The following is a 25,287-nucleotide window of genomic DNA, read 5'->3' on the forward strand; positions in this document are numbered from 1 at the left end:
TCAGAGAATATCTCTGAGTTACCTGTTCCCTAAGAATAAGGTACGAGGTTAAAGAAGAGCTATATAAAGGCTTGTCAGAATGAATTCTAGGGTGCCAAGAGACATTTTGCATATTTAAGAGTATGCAAAGTGTCTCAAGCACATTAGAATTCATTCTGACAAGCCTTTATATAGCTCTTATTTAATCTTAAAGCGTCTCACATCATCCTACTTTACTCCAAATCATCGCCTCTATGTCAATGTCATAACAGAAAACTTTCCCCCTATTTTAAGATCCTATTAAAACCTGCTAGAGATAACCTATTATTTCCCTCCACCCACAATTAAATCAGGTGCCGGCTCTGAGCTTGGCAGCCAGCGAGCTGCTGGGTCCGTGGAGCAGCGCCAGGCAGAGGGGCCGGCAGGATTTCCCGAGGGGGCATCAGTTGCAGAGCTTCTAGAAAGGTGAGGCTGAGTGAGGTTGAGGAGCTGTCTTGGAATTCAAGAGGTTTACACAGCACTGCTGACCGCAAGTGGACCCTGCCTGGCTCTTTCTTCCAGAGAGGTGAGGGCCCTTGCTGCTCAGCGTCCGCCGTTCATCCACCAGCCCCTCCTGGCACCATCTCCGAGGTGCTAATCCCTGCTTCCTTGGCTTCTCGGCTTATCTGGATGGCCTCCTGTCACTGTGTTTGCCCACCGTGTTTCTCACCTTTCCGAGGTGGCCGGCTCTGTAGAGAAACAAGCTGATAACACCGCATCCGATTTAGAGGCGCACAATTACCTAAATCACTAAGGTACACGAGCTGGCCACAGGATTCAGACTTGTCTTTTCCTGATTGAATGTCTTTTGAGTGGCCATAGCCCAGCGTTGCATGTGACATGTTTTACTCTGGACAATTTCAAAATATTTGGGTAAAACTGAGACCCTGCAAGAGACAAATCTAAGAAGGAAAATTATGCCTGTAATTCTTTCCAATAGGTCCTCATTTCAAAGTATGTGTTTTACACACACACACACACATACACACACACACACAGGCACGCATGCTTTTGAAAACTTTTACATCAGAATTCTCTTGTTGGTTTTTATAATTTAGAATTATTACAGAGTGACTTTGCTGGTACTGATGTGTTTATCATGGTTGCCTCAGGTGTAAAAGAAAAATAACAATAGGATTTTGACACGTGTTTCTCAATATATAAATGATGGGCTTTGACAAATGGGCTGTATTTATGTTAAGGTATCAATTTTATTTTACCTGTTGTGTATAAAGGAGTTAATTTTTTTGGAAATGGTGGTTATGGAACTTGGCAGAATATTGGAATCACGTGAAGAGTGTTAAAAATGCCTGGTGCTCATACTGAAATTTGGGGTTTAATTGGCCTGGGCTTTGGAATAGTTTTGAAAAAACATCTCCAGGTGATCCTCATGCAAAGATAAGATGAGGCAACCACTGCTTTAAAGTTTTATACTTTTCTCAAATAAGCCAGGAATGTCCTAGAAAATAAAGGCTCTGAGTTTTTATGAGATTTTAGACTATCTTCTTTTAAAATATCAAGACAAAAGGACTTAACCTCTTTATTTTTTAACTCACAAAGCCAATGGAATGTATTTGCATGGTTTTCAGCTCCACTTTCTCCCACCCCCTCACATCCACCCCTCATGCCTTCATGCTTCTGCAGCATAGCACAAGTGTGGAGAACACATTTTCTTTGATAATTCCCAAGCCACATCTTCTGGCTATGCCCCAGATAATGGAGATAGAATGGAAATACCTGCTAAAAACTTGTGCGGAGTATCACCCAATCTTTTTTTTTTTTTTTTAATCCTGCTCATTTGGCCCTATCCTGTGCTTTAAAAATTAGGTTTGGTTCAAAAATACCTATTTTTTTTCCTACTAAAAAACGAAAACACCAACACAAAACAAAATTGATTTGTTGGAATGATTCCCGTTACCTCTCTTTTTGCAAGTTGCTGACGTAGATAAGAGGTAGAAACGAAATAGAACTGAAATAGAATATTTCGTTCTTGGGCCTGTGCAAAAACTTTAGGTATACTTTGTTACTGTGAGATTTACTTTGTGATTAAACTGTCAAAAGAGAGCAATGCTTAAGGTTTTCGTTTCGTCCACAGTGATGTACACATGAAATGGAAAGTTCCAGAGTCCAATAGACATAGAGCGTTTAAGTCATTGTTTCTGGCCCTTTCAAATCTCTAAGTCTAGCTTCTGGTGCCCCTCGGTAGCGTGGAGAAAACAGAATGAAACAAGTAGCAGTAGATTGATTGTACACTGCATCTTATTATGAAACAAAATAGAAAAGAAAGGGATTTCAAAATATAATCCTCCTTTCCCAGGAGTATTTGTCTTGTTCTCCATGAAGTTAAAGGTCTGAAATAATGTGCCCATCAGGGGCTCAATGTTGCATGTCCATGCCAGTTGGTCCAAGGGCTTGTTATGATGGTAATGACCTACTGAAACGTGAGCTTGTATTGCAACAATACAATTGCTACCAGCTCACCCGCTGGGAGAAATATTTTATTATTGTCAAATGTCCTCCATAGAGATTTGTTTTGCCTGTTCCTGTTTAAATTAAATTCAAAGCAGGACTGCATTACGATTTCTCTGGAGTATATTTGAGATAAACAACGAGTCTCAAAATTTAGGATTCCTGGCTAGTTCAAATTTGTTTATTAGCAGAAAAATTACAATAGGTGACACCATAGCTGCAGGAATATTATGATTGCAGCCACACAAGAGATTTACATACTGCTCTATGGCCTAAAAGCAAGAGCACTCACTTTTTCATTACAGATGCCAGTCAGATTAATAATTAACTATTGCATCAATTGTACAGCCTCAAAAAAAAAAAAAGATGTCCCAATGTACTAATGGTGTTGCCTTAACATGCTACAGAATTTTGGCCGTGAGAAAATTTGCTTCAAATCACAAGTGTTTTTAAACTTAAGATCATAAACCAAATGTGTGTGTGTGTGTGTAAAAATATTTTTGAACAGAGGGTAGCAGATGTAGCACAGAAGCCCCGAGCATGAATGAAAATGCTCTTAGAGTGTCATATACCTTTTCCAATATTCTTTTTTTAAAAAATTGAAAAGAACGTCATAGAATATATGGAATTATTTGGATGATTTTGCTATAAGTATTAGAATGCAGCCCTGACAAAGGATTTTGAAACACTGAAGCTTTTAATCAATACAAATTTTGTTACAGATGGTCAAAGTACAACTGGATCTTATTCTACAAGACAATGCCTATTTTCTTTATGAAAATCATGGTAACCTGTGTGTTTCAAATATACTGAACTTGGGAGAGTTGGTTTGAAAACACAAACACACTGTTGGGAGGGGTCACTAAAAAGTACTAACAGGAAAACATTCCAGACTAGCAAGAGCATTAAATCACACTATTCACACTCCAATTCAATCTGCCATGCTCAGTCGAATTTCACAGTTTTCTTGGGAAGTGAAGAACTGGCTGCTATTTAAAAAAAAAAAAAAAAACAGCACAGAAAACTGAAGTCATGAGAGCAATTTCCAAAATGAGATCTAGAGCTATACAAGTGTTGGCTTTCCCCCACCAAATTATGAGATTTCCAATTATTACAAATGAAAAATACTAAAATTAATGTAAGAAAATCCCACAGAGAGTTCTATATTACTGTCTTTGAGATTCTTCTCCCCTGGACTTTTATTTCGTCTTGGTTTTCCTTTAGTGAACAAAATGATTGACTAGCCCTAGGGTATCAAGTTTATGCTTCTAGATCAAAATAAATATGTAGTCTATGTTTTCAAAGGTATGCATTGAAAAAAAAAATCCTTTCATCCACGCGCACACACACACACACACAAAATGTAGTTCAGAGTAATTTCTGGGCTGGGTCGTAAGTAAACGGATGTTTAGATATAAAGATGTTTTTAGGATGTTTTTATTAATAATGCATGCAAGGATTCTATGGCATGTGATTTCCTTGCTGTTCTTGAGAAGGTGGTTTTGAATTTCTTAATACAATCAACAATGCAAAGAACACCTTTGGATGACTTTCCTATGGACCAATATAATTTGAATTAGGTAGGTTTGAACTCCCACCCGCAGTGCCTTTTTTGTTTCATTTTCCCTCAGCATATAATTTTATTTTTCTCTTGAATTTTACTAACATTATTTTTCAAACAGCAATTAATTATTTTGACTTACCCTTCTTTGAACATCTTTTCCTATGTTTCTACCAGCTTAGGCTCTTCTTTCTGTGAATTGCCTATTCATAACCTTTGCTCTTTTTTGTATTGGATTTCCCACCATTTTCTTGTTCATCTTCAGGAGTTCTTGATACATTCTAGATATTGATCCTTATCAGTTTCAGCTTTTTCCCAAATGTCTTCTCCTAGTCTGTCATTCACCTAGTAACTTTGACCTTTGTCTGTGTTCACTAGAAATTATTTGTGATAGAGTGCTTCATCTGTTTGATCCTCATGTTTTTGAACTTAAAAATATGTTTCTAAATTTTTGAAACTTTTTATGATTTGAATTTTGTATTGAAGCCTTTTAAAAATCTCTTTGGGATACGCTGTGATAAAAGGTTCTCTACCAAGGTATGATGTCAAATCTATATTATACCAAACGACCATGTATAAAGATCTACTTGATTTTTCCTTATGCTTTTTGACAGTCTGTATGTTACTGCCACAGTATTATAATTTTATTAATATAATTTTTTAACTTGTCTTAATATCTCTTAGAGTGTATCCTCCACTCACCTGCCACACACTTTGTCTTATTTGTCAAATTCTTGTTTTTTTGGAAAAATTTTTTTCTTTCTCATAAACTTCAAAGTGTTTTTTCAGTTCTCAGAATGAACATCCTATAAATTTTATTACAATGTATAGTCTACAAATTAATTTGGACAAAGTTAACATTTTCATCAATCAGATTCAATGTACACATATCTATTAATTCATGTCTTCTTTTATTTCTTTAAGAATTCTCTTTTGAAGTATAGTTTTATTCATTTCTGCTGTAAAGTGAAGTGTTTCTGGTATACAAATACATGTATAAATACATACACATACATATCCTTTTTAATATGGTTTGCCAAGAGTATGTTGACCATATTTCCCTGCACTATACAGGAGTACTTGTTGTTTATCCATTTTATATATAATAATTTGCATCTGCTAACCCCAAACTCTCATTCCATCTCTCCCCCATACACCCTTGCCCTTGGCAGCCACAAGTCTTCTCTATGTGAGTCTGTTTCTTAGATAAATTCATCTGTGTCATATTTTAGATTTCACAAATAAGTGATTGCATATGGTATTTGTCTTTCTTTTTCTGAGTTACTTCACTTAATATGATAATCTCTAGTTTCATCTGTGTTGCTGCAAATGGCATCATTTTGTTCTTTTTCTATGACTGAGTAGTATTCCATTGTGTATATGTATATGTGTGTGTGTGTGTGTGTGTGTGTGTGTATATTGTGGGGATTCCCAGATTGTGCTAGTGGTAAAGAAACCACCTGCCGAGGCAGGAAATATAAGAGACCCAGAATCAATCCCTGGATCAGAAAGATCCCTTGCGGGAGGGCACAGCAACCCACTCTAGTATTGTTGCCTGGAGAATCCCATGGACAGAGGAGCCTGGCAGGCTCTAGTTCATGGAGTTACAAAGAGTTGGACATGACTGAAGTGACTTAGCATGCATATGTGTATTGTATATATGTATACATACATATGTCTGTGCATATGTATGTGTATATATATTCACACGCATACCATATCTTTTTTTCATTCATCTGTCAGTGAACATTAGGTTGTTTCCAAGTCTTGGCTATTGTGAATAGTTCTGATGTGAACAGAGAAGTGCATGTATCTTTTTGAATTTGAGTTTGATTTGGATATATGGCTAGATGGGGGATTGCTGGATCATATGGTAGTTCTATTGTTAGTGTTTTGAGGACTCTTCATAACTGTTTTCCATAGTGGCTGCACCAATGTACATTTCCACCAGCAATGTAGGACGGTTCCCTTTTCTCCAGATTTGTAGACTCAAATAATAAATTTTGGAGAGAGTGTGGAGAAAAGGGAACCCCCCCTACACTGTTGGTGGAAATGTACACGACCATTCTGACTAGTGTGAAGTGGTACCTCACTGAAGTTTTGACTTGCATTTCTCTAATACAGTAGTTAGAGATGTTGAGCACCTTTTCATGGGCCTGTTGGTCACCTCTATATCTTCTTTTGAGAAGTATTTATTTAGGTCTTCTGTCTATTTTTCAATGGGATTATTTGTTATTTTGTTGTTGAGTTCTGTGAACTGTTTGTATATTTAGGAAATTAATCCCTGTCGGTTGCATCATTTGCAAATCTTTTATTCAGTAGGTTGTCTTTCCATTTTACTAGTGGTTTCCTTTGCTGTGAAAAAGTTTGTAGGTTTGATTAGATACTATTTGTTTAATTTTTTAAAAATTTTTACTGCCTTAGGAGATTAACCTAAGAAAACATGTTTTTAAATTACCTCCATGAAGTCTCATTCTTTGAGTCAAATCCTAGGAAACTTACAGATTTGTGGCTATTGAAATTGTAACTTACTATTTTATTAGCGACTTTTTAAATAAAGAATATTCTTTCATTTTACATATTGATCTTATATTTGAATATTTCCTGAATTTCTTTATTAATTCTAATTATTTATATATAGTCTTGGATTCCCTCTAAATTCAGGTTGCAAACTGATCAGCTTATTTCTGAGTTCATCTCTTTCTCATTGTACCTTATTATATAAGCAGTTAAGAGGAATCAACCCATGTTTTTAGCATTCTAATTATAAACCATCTTTCCCCAAGTCCATAAATTTGTTAGATTCATTTACTTTCTTCCAAGTTACTGAAGGCAAAACTTTTGTGAATGGGTTTCTAGTATGTAACATGAATGGCCATTTTTCCAGCCTTCAGTAGCATTTTTCCAGCCTTCAGTAGCATTTTTCCAGTTTTCTATAAAAGTTTCCCACTGCCAGTATTCCAAAACCACTTCCACATATTTTAGGTTTACATTGCAGCAGAAACTCCATTTCTGGGTACCGATTTTTCTATCAGTTTTTGGTGCATAATAATACAAAACCTCACTGTGGAATAAAGTAGGTACTCATTTGAAGTTGGTTGGAGAATCTAGAGAGAGGGCTCAGTTCAGCATCTCATGTCTCCCTCGGGGGGCCAGGCTAGAGGGGCAGCAACTAATCAGAAGATTCTCTTATCATGATGATAAAAGAGGGCACAGGAAAGCAAGTGCCAAGACACAAGAGCATTTCAGGCTCTTATTTATCTCCTGTCTCCTCCCATTGGGCTTTCCTGGTGGCTCAGATGGTAAAGAATCTGCCTGCAATGCAGGAGACCTGGTTTCATTCCCTGGGTGGGGAAGATTCCCTGGAGAAAGGAATGGCAACCTGCTCCACTTTTCTTGCTTGGAGAATTCCATGAACAGAAGAGCCTGATGGACTACAGTCCATGGGGTCACAAAGAGCCAGGACTGAGTGACTAAGCATGCACTCCCCCTATTGGCCAAAGGAACTCATGTAGCCAAATCCTACAGGGAGGGAGGAGCGAGGAGGGTTCAGGATGGGGAGCACGTGTATACCTGTGGCGGATTCATGTTGATGTATGGCAAAACCGATACAATATTGTAAAGTTAAAAAAAAAAAAAAAGAACGGGAGAAACAATTATGTGGGAGAAACTTCAAATTTACATAACAGAGTGTAGAAACAAAAAGAAATCAAGAAATAGAGACAATAATTCAGTACATCACAAATGACTTAATAACTTCTCACTTTTTCATTTTTTAATGACTGTATTTAAAGCCACAAATTTCCCTCTTAGTACTTTTCCACAAAATTTGACGTGTAGTATTTTTGCAGTGTTCTGTAATTCTTCTTATGATTTACTTTTTCATCAAGGGCTTTTTACCAGTATGTTGTATATGTGTATATTTTTATAGGTATATGTTTTCAAATATTTGTTTTAAATACTTACTACTATTGATCTAATGATGTTTTGTTATTGTCAGATAACATTGTATGAATTTGAACCACAAAATTTAGAAAAGCCTTCTTTGTTGTTAAGCTAGGATCAGCTTTTTGAGAATATTCCAGTTGTGCTCAAAAAGAATGTGAATACTCTGAATGAAGGGCGAAATGTTCATTTTAGCACATTATTAATGTTATTTTAAATATGTCATTGCCGCTTTTTTTGTCTGCTTGATGTTAGAATTTCTTATGGGGATGTGTTAGAATCTCCACTTAGAATTATGTATTGACTTATTTGTTAGTTATTCCTTTATATATTTTGAATCTCTATCATCAATTACATAATGTTCATTATCTTCATGACATCTTAATTGATCATTTTCTTTACCAGTAAGTAGTTTCCTTTTAAAAACATTTTTAAACATACAAATGTACCTAAAATATAAGTACTCCTTAAAGAAAGATCATAAAACCAACATCTATGAAAGCATCCACCAAGTCAAGAAAGAACACTGTGAGTTTCACAAATATCACACTTATGCTTCTTCTGCAAAACAAAGAGAATCACGATTCACTTTTCCTTCTACTCATGTATTTCTAAACAACATGGTACAAATTTGTCTACATTTGACATTTATAAAAACTGAGTTATACAATACATAATATTTTGTGACTGGCTTCTTTCAGTCAATATCACTTTTGAGACATTTGTCCATGCTATAGCTAATAGTGGTTTCTCTTCAGTGCTGTATAATACTGTTTATTTTTCCAAATGAGGGACATATGGGTTACATACAGTTTTTGCTAGTATGCATAATGCTGCTACAAGCTAACTGGTTTGCCCCACCATCTACTTATATTACATGCATTTGTTACTATATTCTAAAAAATGGCATGACTCTCATGAAGTTCAACTTCAGCAGTTACTTCTAAACTCTTCCCATGTGGTTATGTCAGTATCTTTTTCTGCTCACAGTGTGAGAGAAAGTTCTAAAGGTTTGAATGTTACTGCATACCTTTAAATTTTAGTCATTCTGATGACTATGTATTTTTATATATTTTATAACATTTCTCACTTCCCTGATTAATAATATTGAGCTCCTTTTCATATTTTTATTAGCATTTTGGTTATTTTTTATGAAGTTTCTGTTTAAGCAATTGCTTCATTCACATTTCTGGTGGCTTGTACTTATTGATTTGTCGTTTTTTTCATATATTCTCAGTATGTATCATTTGTCCTTTTAATGTGTAGCAAATAACTTCTCTAACACTGTGGCTTAGATTTTCACTCTCAGTGTTACATTTTGAGAAAGTAGTTCTTAATTTTAATATGCAAGTTATCAATCATTTTCTACAGTTTGTGCTTTTAGTACCCAGTTTTATTTATTTTTTATTTTTTTAAATATAAATTTATTTAATTGGAGGCTAATTACTTTACATAGTACCCAGTTTTAAAATTCTTCCTTTCTTTGAGGTTATGAAGAGGCTTTCAAATATTTTAAAAATTTTATTGTTTTAGCTTTCTCTTTTATATGTTCAAATTAGTTGGAATTGATTTTTTTGTATGACATGAAGTAGAGGTCACGGTTTTTATCTTTTTGTTTTTCTGTATGAACATCCAGTTGTTTAAACACTCAATGGGAAAGACTGACCTTTCTCTGCAGCTCCACTGGCACCTTTGTTAAACATGGCTCTGTTTCTGGGTCCACTCTTCTATTCATTCATTTGGCAATCTTTGTGCCAATCCTGCACACTCTTAATTACTTCCTAAAATGCTACAAAGCTAAATAGCTGCCTGAACAACTCCTCTTCATGTTGTCTTTTACCTAAGTATCTTGGCATTTAGCATTTCTATATAAAATACAATATCATTTTGTTAATTGCACATACCTGGTAATATTTTAATTGGGGTTGCATTAATTCTCTAGATCAATTTGTAGAAAATACATATCTAGGTTACATTGAGACTTCCAATTCATGAGTATGTTATAACCCTCAATTTATTTTTCTTGCACTTTATTTTCTTACAAAGCAGCATCTTTAAACAAAAACTTGAGGTCTTATAGCATATTAGAAATATTTTGCTGCTATTATAAAAATTTATGTCTAGAGTTCATTTTTATTTAATTTTGTGTTCTGTCTTTTGCTGACATCTAAAATTGAAATTGCTTGGTATATTTAGTTTGTATCCACCAACCTGTGTAAACTTACATATTTATTCAAATTAGCTGTCTGTGAGTTCTTTTGAATTTTTTACATACTCAAACTTATCTTTCACATATGCTTTATTTCTTTCCTCTAAACCCTTTGTCTTTTACTTCTTTCCTTTGTCTTACTGAACTGGCAGAGACCTTCATCCCATGTTAATAAAACTAATGAGACAAGAACCCTTACCTTATTCCTTGTCTCAAAGTAAATGCTTTTGGCTTTCTCCATTAATTTTGATGGATTAATTTTGATGTAGGTTCCATACAGACATTCTTTAATAGATAAAGGATGGTTCCTTATTTTCCACCAATTGCCAAGAATTTTTATACTCCATGGACTTTGAATGTTATACCTTTTCTTGCATCTACTGAGATATTCTGTGATTTTTGTTCTTTGCTCTGGTAATGTGGCAACTTATTTATTGCTATTTTAATATAGCATTCCTGAAATAAACTTAACTTGATCGTAGTATGGTAATCTCTTTATATTATGCTGAATTTGATTTGCTTATGTTTTATTTAAGAATTTTTCCATCTCTATTTATGAATAATAAAATCCTTTAATTTTTTTCCATGATATAATTTTCATGTTATGATATAAAGGTTGTCATAAAACAAGATGGAAGAAATGTACCTCCTTTAGATTTCCTTTTCTTGAAAAAATTCAATTAGAACCAAATACATTTATTGTGCTAATATCATTTATTACATTATTTCTTTGGTAAGAAATAATGCATCTTAGAATTTGGTGCAGAAACCAGGAGTGCCTGATATTTTCTCTAAGAATTAAGAATCCAACTGCACACTAGACTTCTTTGTGTCGAAAAGGTATCTCCAAATGTAATGTGTGTAGGGAGGTTGCAGTCAGTTCAGTCATGTCCGACTCTTTGCAACCCCATGGACTGCAGCACGCCAGGCCTCCTGGTCCATCACCAACTCTCAGAGCTTGCTCAAACTCATGTCCATCAAGTCGGTGATGCCCTCCAACCATCACATCCTCTGTCTTCTTTGTCTCGTCCTTCCTTCAGTCTTTCCCAGCATCAGGGTCTTTTCCAATGAGTCAGTTATTTCCATCAGGTGGCAAGTATTTCAGCTTCAGCTTCAGCATTAGTCCTTCCAATGAATATTCAGGACTGATTTCCTTTAAGATTGACTGGTTTGATCTCCTTGAAGTCCAAGGGACTCTCAAGATTCTTCTCTAACACCATAGTGTTAAAGCATCAATTCTTCGGCACTCAGCTTTCTTTATCGTCCAACTCTAGATATTTTCTCTAGATAAAGTTATTTCCTTAGGACTATACTTTATAACAGGTATATACATCATTCAGATTTTTAAATCTCTTCCTGTATCATGTTTGTATTTTTGTGGGAATTTGTGCCTTTATTTCTGTTTTCAAATTTATTTGTATAACATTGTTCATAGTTTTCTGTTATTAATATTTTAGTGACTTCAAAGTCTGTAGTGGAGCAGTTATGTTAACTTCCTATGACTGCTATAACAAATTACCACAAACCTACTGGCTTAACAACTGACATTTATCCTCAGGCAGAAGTCTGAAATAAATTTCACCAGTCCAAAATCAAGATGTTCCCTCCAAAGACTCAAGAGGAGCATCCATTCCTTGCCTTCTACAACTACTGGGGGCCGCTGACGTTCCTTGCTATATAACTGGATTGGCTTCCCTGATAGCCCAGTTGGTAAAGAATCTATCTGCAATGCAGGAGACCCTGGTTCGATTCCTGGGTCAGGAAGATCTGTTGGAGAAGGGATAGGCTACCCACTCCAGTATTCTTGGGCTTCCCTTGTTCCTCAGCAGGTAAAGAATCTGCCTGCAGTGTGGGAGACCTGGGTTTGATCCCTGGGTTGGGAAGATCCCCTGGAGAAGGGAAATGCAACCCACACCAGTATTCTGGCCTGGAGAAGTTTATGGGCTGTATAGTCCATGGGGTCACAAAGAGTCGGACATGACTGAGTGACTTTCATATAACTAGATTAGTCCCATCTCCAGATCTCTCTCGGCTCCATCAGCACATGACCCTCTCTTCAGTTCATGTCTTGTCTCTATCTCTTATAAAGATATTTGTAATGGCATTTAGAATGCCCCAGATCATCTAGTAAGTATAATTTCCCAATCTTGAGATCCTTAACTTAATCTGTATAAACTCTTTTTTCCTAATAAGGTAATATTTACAAATTCTGAGTCTTGGATAGACCGTGTTATAGCTCTTGGGTCACAAAAGGACCGTGTTATAACTCTTAGACAAATCAGTGTTACAGCTCAGTGTTACAGCTCTATTTTATTTAGAAGATAGCAGGAAAATCCATATTCGAGGCATGAGGGCACGTTGATCCAAAGACAGGAAGAGAAGAGCACCTCAATGCGCGGGGTAGAGAGAGTGAGAGAGCTAGCTTTGACTCCTCTTTTTATGTTATTTTCTCCCTGGGCCTATCCTATGTAAATTGGGCCAGCCAGGAGTATTGTTTGTTTTACCTGAGGTTCTCACTCTGGTCCTCAAACCTTCCTTTGTTCTATTTTTGCGGGCTTTTCCCTTCCTTGTCTTTTAGCCACAGCCATTTTGGACTCCTTTTCCCTATTCTACCTACCTAACAGTAGTTTGCAGAGAAGGCAATGGCACCCCACTCCAGTACTCTTACCTGGAAAATCCCTTGGACGTAGGAGCCTGGAAGGCTGCAGGCCATGGGGTCACTGAGGGTCGGATACAACTGAGAGACTTCACTTTCACTTTTCACTTTCATGCATGGGAGAAGGAAATGGCAACCCACTCCAGTGTTCTTGCCTGGAGAATCCCAGGGACGGGGAAGCCTGGTGGGCTGCCGTCTATGGGGTCGCACAGAGTTGGACACGACTGAAGTGACTTAGCAGCAGCAACAGTAGTTTGAACTTTCTTTGGGATTGGAATGAAACTGACCTTTTCCAGTCCTGTGGCCACTGCTGAGTCTTCCTTATTTGCTGGCATATTGAGTATAGCTTTTTCACAGCATCATCTTTTAGCATTTGAAATAGGTCAGCTGGAATTCCATCACCTCCACTAGCTTTGTTCGTAGTGATGCTTCCTAAGGCCCACTTGACCTCACATTCCAGAATGTCTGGCTCTAGGTGAGTGATCACACCATCATGGTTATCTGGGTCATAAAGATCTTTTTTGTATCGTTCTTCTGTGTATTCTTGCCACCTGTTCTAATATCTTCTTTTTCTGTTAGGTCCATACCATTTCTGTCCTTTATTGTGCCCATCTTTGTATGACTTCCCTGGTGGCTCAGATGGTAAAACGTCTGCCTACAATGTGGGAAACCTGGATTCAATCCCTGGGTCAGGAAGATCTCCTGGAGAAGGAAATGGCAACACACTCCAGTATTCTTGCCTGGAACATCCTATGGACAGAGGAACCTGGTGGGCTACAGTCCATGGGGTCATAAAGAGTCAGACACGATGGTGAGCAACTTCACTTTTTGCATGAAATGTTGACTATACAGATCTTTGCTGGCAAAGTGATGTCTCTTGCTTGTTAATACACAGCCTAGAGTTCTCATAGCTTTTTTTCTAAGGAGCAAGCATCTTTTGATTTCATGGCTGCAGTCACTGTCTGGAGTGATTTTGGAGCCCAAGAAAATGAAATCCAACACTGTTACCAGATTTTCCCTTTTCATTTGCCTCTTTATTTGAAATGATAAGACCAGATGCCAAGATCCTTGTTTTTTTTTTTTTAATTTTATTTTATTTTTAAACTTTACATAATTGTATTAGTGATCCTTGTTTTTTTAATGCTGAATTTTAAGCCAGACTTTCCACCCTGCCTTTTCACCTCCATCAAGAGGCTCTTTCATTCCTCTTCATTTTCTGCCATTAAATTGGTTTCACTGGCAAATGATACCCTTATCATAATGAACTTTCCTTCTTTAGCTGTATGATCTGCTTTTTCCTTAGGTCTACTTTTTTTCTCATAATACAGATCCACTACTATTATTTGTCATTTCATAATATATGCTTTTCCGTCCTTCTTTTTTCCTCCTGCTCCATAATGACAAATTGGATGGGGAGGGGAAGAGGCAGGGGAAAAAGAAGATCCAATGACCAAGCCCTTCCCCACTTCCTCAGCCTCTCTCCTCGTTTGTACTATCTACTCCTTATCATGCTCTCAGTGCATTTTCCTTCCGCATAGTACCCCAAGAATTTATCATAAGTTTTTTAGCACCTCATTTGATTTTTGTGGCATCTCCAATGTTGAATGTAGGGGAATATAGAAGCAGCTCATGTTAGTTAATAATTTTGATGCTTTTCGGGGAAAAAAAATTCATAGATCTCCAAGATTTACTTAATTATTTCTATTTTTATAATGTCTGTTCTTATTCAATCTATCATGTCTGACTCTTTTGCAATGCCATGGACTGCAGCCCGCCAAACTCCCCTGTCCTTGGGATTTCCCAGGCAAGAATACTGGCATGGGTTGCCATTTCCTTCTCCAGAGGATAATGCCGACCCAGGGATTGAACCTGTGCCTCCTGCTTTGCAGGCAGATTCTTTACCTGCTGAGCCATTACAAGCCCTGTTTTTATAATAACAGTACTTAAATAATTACAAGGGCAAAATTAGGGACATTCCTTATACAATTATGTAACAAAAAATCTACAAAGTAAATACAAAACAAACGAATAAAACAAAGTATGTGACAGATGATACCTTTTCTTGAAACTGGATTATTTAGTATAATGTCAATATGGTGTCACTAAAACACAGATCCTATGGCCTTGACTTTGAAGTGCTGTTGTGAAGGCTGGTGTCAGGGTTGTGGTTATGTGTTCCTCATGTGATCTGAGTCATTAGTGTGTGTGAGGGTCTGCACTTTTCTGGCCAGTATCCCTACACTCCAGGGACTGAGACATTAAGTAACTGATAAAAATACAGTAACATGTCAAGTGAGAGTCTGGGGGGAGGGTTAGAAATGTTTTTCTCTTTTTCTTTTTGAACAAAATGCTCCACATGTTCATGATCCACTAAGTCTTGCAAATTATGTGCGTGCATACTAAGTTGCTCAGTCGTGTTCCACTCTTTGCAACCCCATAGACTATAGCCTGCCAGGCTCCTCTTGTCTGTGGGATTTTCCAGGCAAGAATACTGGAGTGGGTTACCATTTCCTCCTCCAGGGGATGTAATCAGTCCTAGTTGTAAAATTTATTCTATCATTTTTTTTTCTCCATGCTGTTGTTGCTGTTAAGTCGCTTCAGTCATGTCTGACTCTGTGCGACCCCATAGATGGCAGCCCACTGTATAAAGCATTAAAACCCTCTATTCTAAAGCACATTGTGTTATATCACTCAGCATGCATTTGGTGCCCAGACATTGTTATATATTAAATATACCTCTAGACTTTTCTCATGTTTCTGCTACAATTTGATTCCAAAGTAATTGTGGACACACACATAGCTAGGCACTGGAATTATGGCAGAAGTCAGTGGACATCCAGATGTATAAAGTGATGGGCCTGCTAAGTCCTTTCATCTTGTCTGACTCTTTGTAATCCTATGGACTGTAGGCAGCCCTCTGTCCATGGGATTCTCCAGACTTAAAAACTGGAGTGGATTGTCATGCACTCCTCCAGAGGATCTTCCTGGCCCAGGGATTGAACCTGTGTCTCTAATGTCTCCTGCATTGGGAGGAAGGTTCCGCGCCTTTAGCACCACCTGGGAAGCCTGTACTAAAGTGGGTTTAGCCTCAAAAGTGTTTGGATTTTTGCTAAAATAAAATCACAAAATTAATTTTGAAATTTCTTAGAGTTCTTTCATTCCACACGGTGAGAACACTGAGACAGAACAAAACTATCAATTTATGATATGAATCCATAATAATCTATGAAAGGTTGAATTGAGTTAAAGGTGGTCACAAAAAATAAAGTCTTCATAAATATCACTTTACTTGTATATGTAAAATTTTTGCCCGAGATTTTTTTATACTGTAGAAAATGTTGTCAACCCTCTCACCGAATTTTCTTAAGTCCTGCCCAACATGACTTAGATTAAAATCAGTGTAGCTGAAGGCAAGGAAGACGTGGAATTCATGACTCCAAGGGATGGGGTTGTCTGTGTGTTGCTGTCTTTTTTTTTTTTTAATTTTATTTTATTTAACTTTACAATATTGTATTGGTTTTGCCATATATCAAAATGAATCTGTCACACGTATACATGTGTTCCCCATCCTGAAACCTCCTTGCTCCTCCCTCCCTATACTATCCCTCTGGGTCGTCCCAGTGCACCAGCCCCAAGCATCCAGTATCGTGCATCGAACCTGGACTGGCGACTCGTTTCATATATGATATTATACATATTTCAATGTCATTCTCCCAAATCATCCCACCCTCTCCCTCTCCCACAGAGTCCAAAAGACTGTTCTATACATCAGTGTCTCTTTTACTGTCTCATATACAGGGTTATTGTTACCATCTTTCTAAATTCCATATATATGCGTTAGTATACTGTATTGGTGTTTTTCTTTCTGGCTTACTTCACTGTGTATAATAGGCTCCAGTTTCATCCACCTCATTAGAACTGATTCAATGTATTCTTTTTAATGGCTGAGTAATACTCCATTGTGTATATGTACCACTGCTTTCTTATCCATTCATCTGCTGATGGACATCTAGGTTGCTTCCATGTCCTGGCTATTATAAACAGTGCTGCGATGAACATTGGGGTACACATGTCTCTTTCCTTTCTGGTTTCCTCAGTGTGTATGCCCAGCAGTGGGATTGCTGTATCATAAGGCAGTTCTATTTCCAGTTTTTTAAGGAATCTCCACACTGTTCTCCATAGTGGCTGTACTAGTTTGCATTCCCACCAACAGTGTAAGAGGATTCCCTTTTCTCCACACCCTCTCCAGCATTTATTGCTTGTAGACTTTTGGATCGCAGCCATTCTGACTAGTGTGAAATGGTACCTCATTGTGGTTTTGATTTGCATTTCTCTGATAATGAGTGATGTTGAGCATCTTTTCATGTGTTTGTTAGCCATCTGTATGTCTTCTTTGGAGAAATGTCTATTTAGTTCTTTGGCCCATTTTTTGATTGGGTCATTTATTTTTCTGGAGTTGAGCTGTAGGAGTTGCTTGTATATTTTTGAAGTTAGTTGTTTGTCTGTTGCTTCATTTGCTATTATTTTCTCCCATTCTGAAGGCTGTCTTTTCACCTTGCTTATAGTTTCCTTTGTTGTGCAGAAGCTTTTAAGTTTAATTAGGTCCCATTTGTTTATTTTTGCTTTTATTTCCAATATTCTTGGAGGTGGGTCATAGAGGATCCTGCTGTGATGTATGTTGGAGAGTGTTTTGCCTATGTTCTCCTCTAGGAGTTTTATAGTTTCTGGTCTTACGTTTAGATCTTTAATCCATTTTGAGTTTATTTTTGTGTATGGTGTTAGAAAGTGCTCTAGTTTCATTCTTTTACAAGTGGTTGACCAGTTTTCCCAGCACCACTTGTTAAAGAGATTCTCTTTAATCCATTGTATGTTCTTGCCTCCTTTGTCAAAGATAAGGTGTCCATAGGTGCATGGGTTTATCTCTGGGCTTTCTATTTTATTCCATTGATCTATATTTCTGTCTTTGTGCCAGTACCATACTGTCTTGATGACTGTGGCTTTGTAGTAGAGCCTGAAGTCAGGCAGGTTGATTCCTCCAGTACCATTCTTCTTTCTCAAGATAGCTTTGGCTATTTGAGGTTTTTTGTATTTCCATACAAATTGTGAAATTATTTGTTCTAGCTCTGTGAAGAATACTGTTGGTAGCTTACTAGGGATTGCATTGAATCTATAAATTGCCTTGGGTATTATACTCATTTTCACTATATTGATTCTTCCAATCCATGAACATGGTATATTTCTCCATCTATTAGTGTCCTCTTTAGATGGGGAAACAGTGGAAACAGTGTCAGACTTTATTTTTCTGGGCTCCAAAATCACTACAGATGGTGACTGCAGCCATGAAATTAAAAGAGGTTTACTCCTTGGACAGAAAGTTATGACCAACCTAGATAGCATATTCAAAAGCAGAGACATTCCTTTGCCAACAAAGGTCTGTCTAGTGAAGGCTATGGTTTTTCCTGTGGTCATGTATGGATGTGAGAATTGGACTGTGAAGAAGGCTGAGCACCGAAGAATTGATGCTTTTGAACTGTGATGTTGGAGAAGACTCTTGAGAATCCCGTGGACTGCAAGAAGATCCAACGAGTCCATTCTGAAGGAGATCAGCCCTGGGATTTCTTTGGAAGGAATGATGCTAAAGCTGAAACTCCAGTACTTTGGCCACCTCATGCGAAGAGTTGATTTATTGGAAAAGACCCTGATGCTGGGAGGGATTGGGGGCAGGAGGAGAAGGGGATGATAGAGGATGAGATAGCTGGATGGCATCACTGACTCGATGGACGTGAGTCTCAGTGAACTCCAGGAGTTGGTGATGGACAGGGAGGCCTGGCGTGCTGCGATTCATGGGGTCACAAAGAGTCGGACACGACTGAGCGACTGATCTGATCTTGATTTCTTTCACCAGTGTTTTATAGTTTTCTATATATAGGTCTTTAGTTTCTTTAGGTAGATATATTCCTAAGTATTTTATTCTTTTCATTGCAATGATGAATGGAATTGTTTCCTTAATTTCTCTTTCTATTTTCTCATTATTAGTGTATAGGAATGCAAGGGATTTCTGTGTGTTGATTTTATATCCTGCAACTTTAGTATATTCATTGATTAGTTCTAGTAATTTTCTGGTGGAGTCTTTAGGGTTTTCAAGGTAGAGGATCATGTCATCTGCAAACAGTGAGTTTTACTTCTTCTTTTCCAGTTTGGATTCCTTTTATTTCTTTTTCTGCTCTGATTGCTGTGACCAAAACTTCCAAAACTATGTTGAATAGTAATGGTGAAAGTGGGCACCCTTGTCTTGTTCCTGACTTTAGAGGAAATGCTTTCAGTTTTTCACCATTGAGGATAATGTTTGCTTTGGGTTTGTTATATATAGCTTTTATTATGTTGAGGTATGTTCCTTCTATTCCTGCTTTCTGGAGAATTTTTTATCATAAATGGATGTTGAATTTTGTCAAAGGCTTTCTCTGCATCTATTGAGATAATCATATGGTTTTTATTTTTCAATTTGTTAATGTGGTGTATTACATTGATTGATTTGTGGATATTGAAGAATCCTTGCATGCCTGGGATAAAGCCTGCTTGGTCATGGTGTATGATCTTTTTAATGTGTTGTTGGATTCTGATTGCTAGATTTTTGTTAAGGATTTTTGCATCTATGTTCATCAGTGATATTGGCCTGTAGTTTTCTTTTTTTGTGGCATCTTTGTCAGATTTTGGTATTAGGCTGATGGTGGCCTCATAGAATGAGTTTGGAAGTTTACCTTCCTCTCCAATTTTCTGGAAGAGTTTGAGTAGGATAGGTGTTAGCTCTTCTCTGAATTTTTGGTAGAATTCAGCTGTGAAGCCGCCTGGACCTGGGCTTTTGTTTGCTGGAAGATTTTTGATTACAGTTTCAATTTCCATGCTTGTGATGGGTCTGTTAAGATTTTCTATTTCTTCCTGGTCCAGTTTTGGAAAGTTGTACTTTTCTAAGAATTTGTCCATTTATTCCATATTGTCCATTTTATTGGCATATAATTGTTGATAGTAGTCTCTTATGATCCTTTGTATTTCTGTGTTGTCTGTTGTGATCTCTCCATTTTCATTTCTAATTTTATTGATTTGATTTTTCTCCCTTTGTTTCTTGATGAGTCTGGCTAATGGTTTGTCAATTTTACTTATCCTTTCAAAGAACCAGCTTTTGGCTTTGTTGATTTTTGCTATGGTCTCTTTTGTTTCTTTTGCATTTATTTATGCCCTAATTTTTAAGATTTCTTTCCTTCTACTAACCCTGGGGTTCTTCATTTCTTCCTTTTCTAGTTGCTTTAGGTATAGAGTTAGGTTATTTATTTGACTTTTTTCTTGTTTCTTGAGGTATGCCTGTATTGCTATGAACTTTCCCCTTAGGACTGCTTTTACAGTGTCCCACAGGTTTTGGGTTGTTGTGTTTTCATTTTCATTCAATGCAAATTTTGATTTCTTTTTTGATTTCTTCTGTGATTTGTTGGTTATTCAGCAGCGTGTTGTTCAGCCTCCATATGTGGGAATTTTTAATAGTTTTTCTCCTGTAATTGAGATCTAATCTTACTCCATTGTGGTTAGAAAAGATGCTTGGAATGATTTCAATTTTTCTGAATTTACCAAGGCTAGATTTATGGCCCAGGATGTGATCTATCCTGGAGAAGGTTCCATGTGCGCTTGAGAAAAAGGTGAAATTCATTGTTTTGAGATGAAATGTCCTATAGATATCAATTAGGTCTAACTGGTCTATTGTATCGTTTAAAGTTTGTGTTTCCTTGTTAATTTTCTGTTTAGTTGATCTATCCATAGGTGTGAGTGGGGTATTAAAGTCTCCCACTATTATTGTGTTATTGTTAATTTCCCCTTTCATACTTGTTAGCATTTGTCTTACATACTGCGGTGCTCCCGTGTTGGGTGCATATATATTTACAATTGTTATATCTTCTTCTTGGATTGATCCTTTGATCATTATGTAGTGACCTTCTTTATCTCTTTTCACAGCCTTTGTTTTAAAGTCTATTTTATCTGATATGAATATTGCTACTCCTGCTTTCTTTTGGTCCCTATTTGCATGGAAAACCTTTTTCCAGCCCTTCACTTTCAGTCTGTATGTGTCCCCTGTTTTGAGGTGGGTCTCTTGTAGACAACATATATAGGGGTCTTGTTTTTGTATCCATTCAGCCAATCTTTGTCTTTTGGTTGGGGCATTCAACCCATTTACATTTAAGGTAATTATTGATAAGTATGATCCCATTGCCATTTACTTTATTGTTTTGGGTTCAAATTTATACACCGTTTTTGTGTTTTCTGTCTAGAGAATATCCTTTAGTATTTGTTGGAGAGCTGGTTTGGTGGTGCTGAATTCTCTCAGCTTTTGCTTGTCTGTAAAGCTTTTGATTATCTCCTTCATATTTGAATGAGATCCTTGCTGGGTACAATAATCTGGGCTGTAGGTTATTTTCTTTCATCACTTTAAGTATGTCTTGCCATTCCCTCCTGGCTTGAAAAGTTTCTATTGAAAGATCAGCTGTTATCCTTATGGGAATTCCCTTGTGTGTTATTTGTTGTTTTTCCCTTGCTGCTTTTAATATTTGTTCTTTGTGTTTGATCTTTGTGAATTTGATTAATATGTGTCTTGGGGTGTTTCGCCTTGGGTTTATCCTGTTTGGGACTCTCTGGGTTTCTTGGACTTGAGTGATTATTTCCTTCCCCATTTTAGGGAAGTTTTCAACTATTATCTCCTCAAGTATTTTCTCATGGTCTTTCTTTTTGTCTTCTTCTTCTGGGACCCCTATGATTCGAATGTTGTAGCGTTTAATATTGTCCTGGAGGTCTCTGAGATTGTCCTCATTTCTTTTAATTCGTTTTTCTTTTTTCCTCTCTGATTCATTTATTTCTACCATTCTATCTTCTAATTTACTAATCCTATCTTCTGCCTCTGTTATTCTACTATTTGTTGCCTCCAGAGTGTTTTTGATCTCATTTATTGCATTATTCATTATATATTGACTCTTTTTATTTCTTCTAGGTCCTTGTTAAACCTTTCTTGCATCTTCTCAGTCCTTGTCTCCAGGCTATTTATCTGTGATTCCATTTTGATTTCAAGATTTTGGATCAATTTCACTATCATTATTTGGAATTCTTTATCAGGTAGATTCCCTATCTCTTCCTCTTTTGTTTGGTTTGGTGGGCATTTATCCTGTTCCTTTACCTGCTGGGTATTCCTCTGTCTCTTCATCTTGTTTAAATTGCTGAGTTTGGGGTGTCCTTTCTATATTCTGGAAGTTTGTGGAGTTCTCTTTATTGTGGCGTTTCCTCACTGTGTGTGGATTTGTACAGGTGGCTTGTCAAGGTTTCTTGGTTAGGGAAGCTTGTGTCAGTGTTCTGGTGGGTGGAGCTGGATTTCTTCTCTCTCCTTTCGAAGACAATGGGTTGCTTTTCTGGGTGCCTGATGTCCTATGCCAGTATTCAGAAGTTGTTTTGTGGAATTTACTTGGCGTTTAAATGTTCTTTTGATGAATTTGTTGGGGGGTGAAGTGTTCTCCCCGTCCTATTCCTCTGCCATCTTAGCTCCTCCTTCTAAATCACAGTTTCTGCAGTTTCTAGAGACCATAGCGGTGCAGCCCAAGGAACAAGAGAGAAGTAGTTTCTCACAATCCCTGTCTTCAGAAATTCACCCACTTTTTGACCTTTGTGCTCAGTCCAGTTTCTCTCCCTCCCAGGGCGCTACATGCAGAGGTCTCCCAGCGGGAAGTTCAGATGAGAGTTTCTGGTGAAAACTGACTCTGCTTGAGCCCAGCGGCTGGGAAGAGAAACAAGCTCACGACTGGATCTCCCAATTAGCATCTGCCTCATTTTGTGGTTTCATATGTGGTTAAGGGTTGGACTTAAATATATGCCTGTGGTGTAGTCCTCTCTCTTTCTGTATATCTTTTTTGGTTACTTCCTCTTAAGGCTCATAGGATAAAATAAATTATTTCCAAAAGTCTGCAGTATTTCACACACATGATTTTTGTGTTTTTCAAAGTGATTTGAATATGACTTTTATAAGATTCGGGCTTCCCTGGTGGCTCAGATGGAAAGGAATCTGCCTGCAATGCAGGAGACCCAGGTTCATTTCCTTGGTTGGGAAGATCCCCTGGAAAAGGAAATGGCAACCCACTCCAGTACTCTTGCCTAGGAAATCCCGTGGACAGGGGAGCCTGGCACTGAACTCATGGGGGTCACAAGAGTTGGACACATGAGCAACTAACACTAGAGGAATCCTAGAGATCTTTTTTTTTAGTCAACATATGATTGATTCATAAATTTCAGGTGTACAGCAAACAGATTCAGATATCTGAATCTGATATACACACACACACACACACACATCTTTTTTCAGATACTTTTCCATTATGGGTTATTAAAAGATACTGAATACAGTTCCCTGTGTTATACAGTAGGTCCTTGTTTTTTATCTATTTAAATATATAGCAGTGTATATATATTAATCCCAAATTTCCCATTTATCCCCCTACTTCCCCCTTTGGTTTGTTTTCTGCATCTGAGTTAATTTCTGCTTTATAATAAGTTTGTATCATTTTTTTAGATTCCACATATAAGTAGTATTATATTTATCTTTCTGACTTAACTTCACTCAGTATGACATTCTCTAAGTTCATCCATGTTACTAAAATGGCCTTATTTCATTCTTTTTTTTTTGGCTGAGTAATTTTCCTTTGTATATATGTACCACATCTTCTTTATCCATTCCTCTGTCGATAGTCAATGTCTTGACTATTAAAAATAGTGCTGCTATGAACATTGTGGTGCATGTATCTTTTGGGGTCATAATTTTCATCTTTTCCAGATATTTGCCCAGATATGGGGTTGCTGGATCATATGGTGACTCTATTTTTTAGATTTTTAATGAACCAGACTTTCTAAGTGAAATTTGCAACTGAATGCTTTGGCATGGGGCTCTAGGTACATCCACAACAGTTAACAGTGTGATAAGGTGCAGCCTGCATATCCCTTAGCACATGGCCATTGGTGTGCTCTACCACCGGCTTCTGTTACCAGGCAACGGTTACCAGGAGACCACTAATGGTGGCACTACAATGGGCCCCTCCCCCACAAGCATACAACTGTCAATGAGTGACCGTTAGTGGCCTTGCTCAGCCATTGGTTGAGGCCACGGTAAGCCCCTCCCTCAAGTGACCAATTGTCACTGAGCAGCAGTTAGTGGGCATGTTGAGCCAACAGTTGGCTGGGTGGTGGTCCTCAGGCAGAAAGTGAGGTAAGAGGTGGACCCTGGCCTTCTCCCTGGGGCCCTCTGTGGCCAGCAGGTGAACTGGGGTGGGGTGTGTGGCTCAGGGGACAGGCAGGATCTGTGTCCTGCAAGGCTCTGGAGGCCTGGCCACGGCTGCCCACTGACCAGGCTCAGGCCTTGAGGTGGCAGTAAGCCTCTCCCTAATCCCTGCCTCTGCAACCTAATGGCAGTGGCCGTCTGCCTGGGACATAGTCTATGAGACCTGTCCCCACCATGTGGCTGACCTAAGGAGCCTGAGCTCCTGACCCAACTGACCTTTGGGTCCTGGGCGCCTGGCTCCCTCAGTGATGATGGCTGGATGGGGTCTGGGGACCTGGCCCTGAGGGAGCCGCCTGCTGAGCTCTGCCTTCTCTCAGCCAGTCCTGGATCTCAGAGGTTGAAGGTTGTGCTGCAGGACCTGCCCTTTCTTGTCAGAACAGAGAATAAAGTTCATTTGGTGGAGATTTACAGGAATATGGTTATCTGACCACAACTCTACCTCAAGAACAAAGGGTCTGACAACCGAGACGTTGGCACAAACTCACCATTCCCCTCCATCACCTTTCTTAGAAAAGGGCTCTGCTGGGAGCTTTCAGGGAGTTTGGGATTTTTAAAGCATGACCCACTCATAGCATTGCAGGGCCCTCAATAAACTTTTCTCTGCTGCAAACTCTGACGTTTTGGTATCATTTGGCCTCGCTGTGCATTGGGTACACAGACTTGCATTTCAGAAACAACAGTAGAACCGTGGGAAGAGGTGATATTCAATCCAGAAGGGAGATGTCTTTCTTTATCTTTCTTTACTATCCTTTTATAATATAAACAAAGTCAGAACTGATTAGAGCTGGAAGCTGCTACAGGAATTATCTGGCCCAGTTTGTTTCTGTTCCAGATGAAAGCGGGCTGAGAGGCTGTGAGCCTTTCCCAAGGTCCTGCAGTTAGTGATGTGCTTTTTTTCCCTGAATCCCATCTCTCCCTTATTGGCGCCGCACCTGCACCATTCCACTCTTGCACTAAATAAACTTCCGTTTCGCCTCTCCTTGGCCATCAATCTCGGGTCTCGATTAAGCTTCATAAAGCCCACTGGTTACAACTGTCTGTGACATCAGACACAAAATTTCTTTCTTCAGCACCAAGGA

The 25,287-nt window shown here is 38.0% G+C and overlaps 1 long non-coding RNA gene across 3 annotated transcripts; it reads left to right on the forward strand.

Moving 5' to 3' along the window:
- Positions 1–192: 192 nt before the first annotated feature.
- On the forward strand, positions 193–22,843 carry LOC147356922 (uncharacterized). Of its 3 annotated transcripts, none has more exons than XR_015143640.1 (3): positions 193–544; positions 13,438–13,669; positions 22,578–22,843. It is a non-coding gene; the product is annotated as an uncharacterized LOC147356922 (long non-coding RNA). The 3 variants fall into 3 exon arrangements; XR_015143641.1 differs by having other exon boundaries at positions 193–444; XR_015143639.1 differs by lacking the exon at positions 13,438–13,669.
- The last annotated feature ends 2,444 nt before the right edge of the window (positions 22,844–25,287 follow it).

This window comes from Bos grunniens, chromosome 16 (assembly GCF_055505025.1).
Source record: "Bos grunniens cultivar Pamir isolate PY7600 chromosome 16, Bosgru_T2T1.0, whole genome shotgun sequence".
In the NCBI taxonomy this organism is placed as follows: Eukaryota; Metazoa; Chordata; class Mammalia; order Artiodactyla; family Bovidae; genus Bos; species Bos grunniens.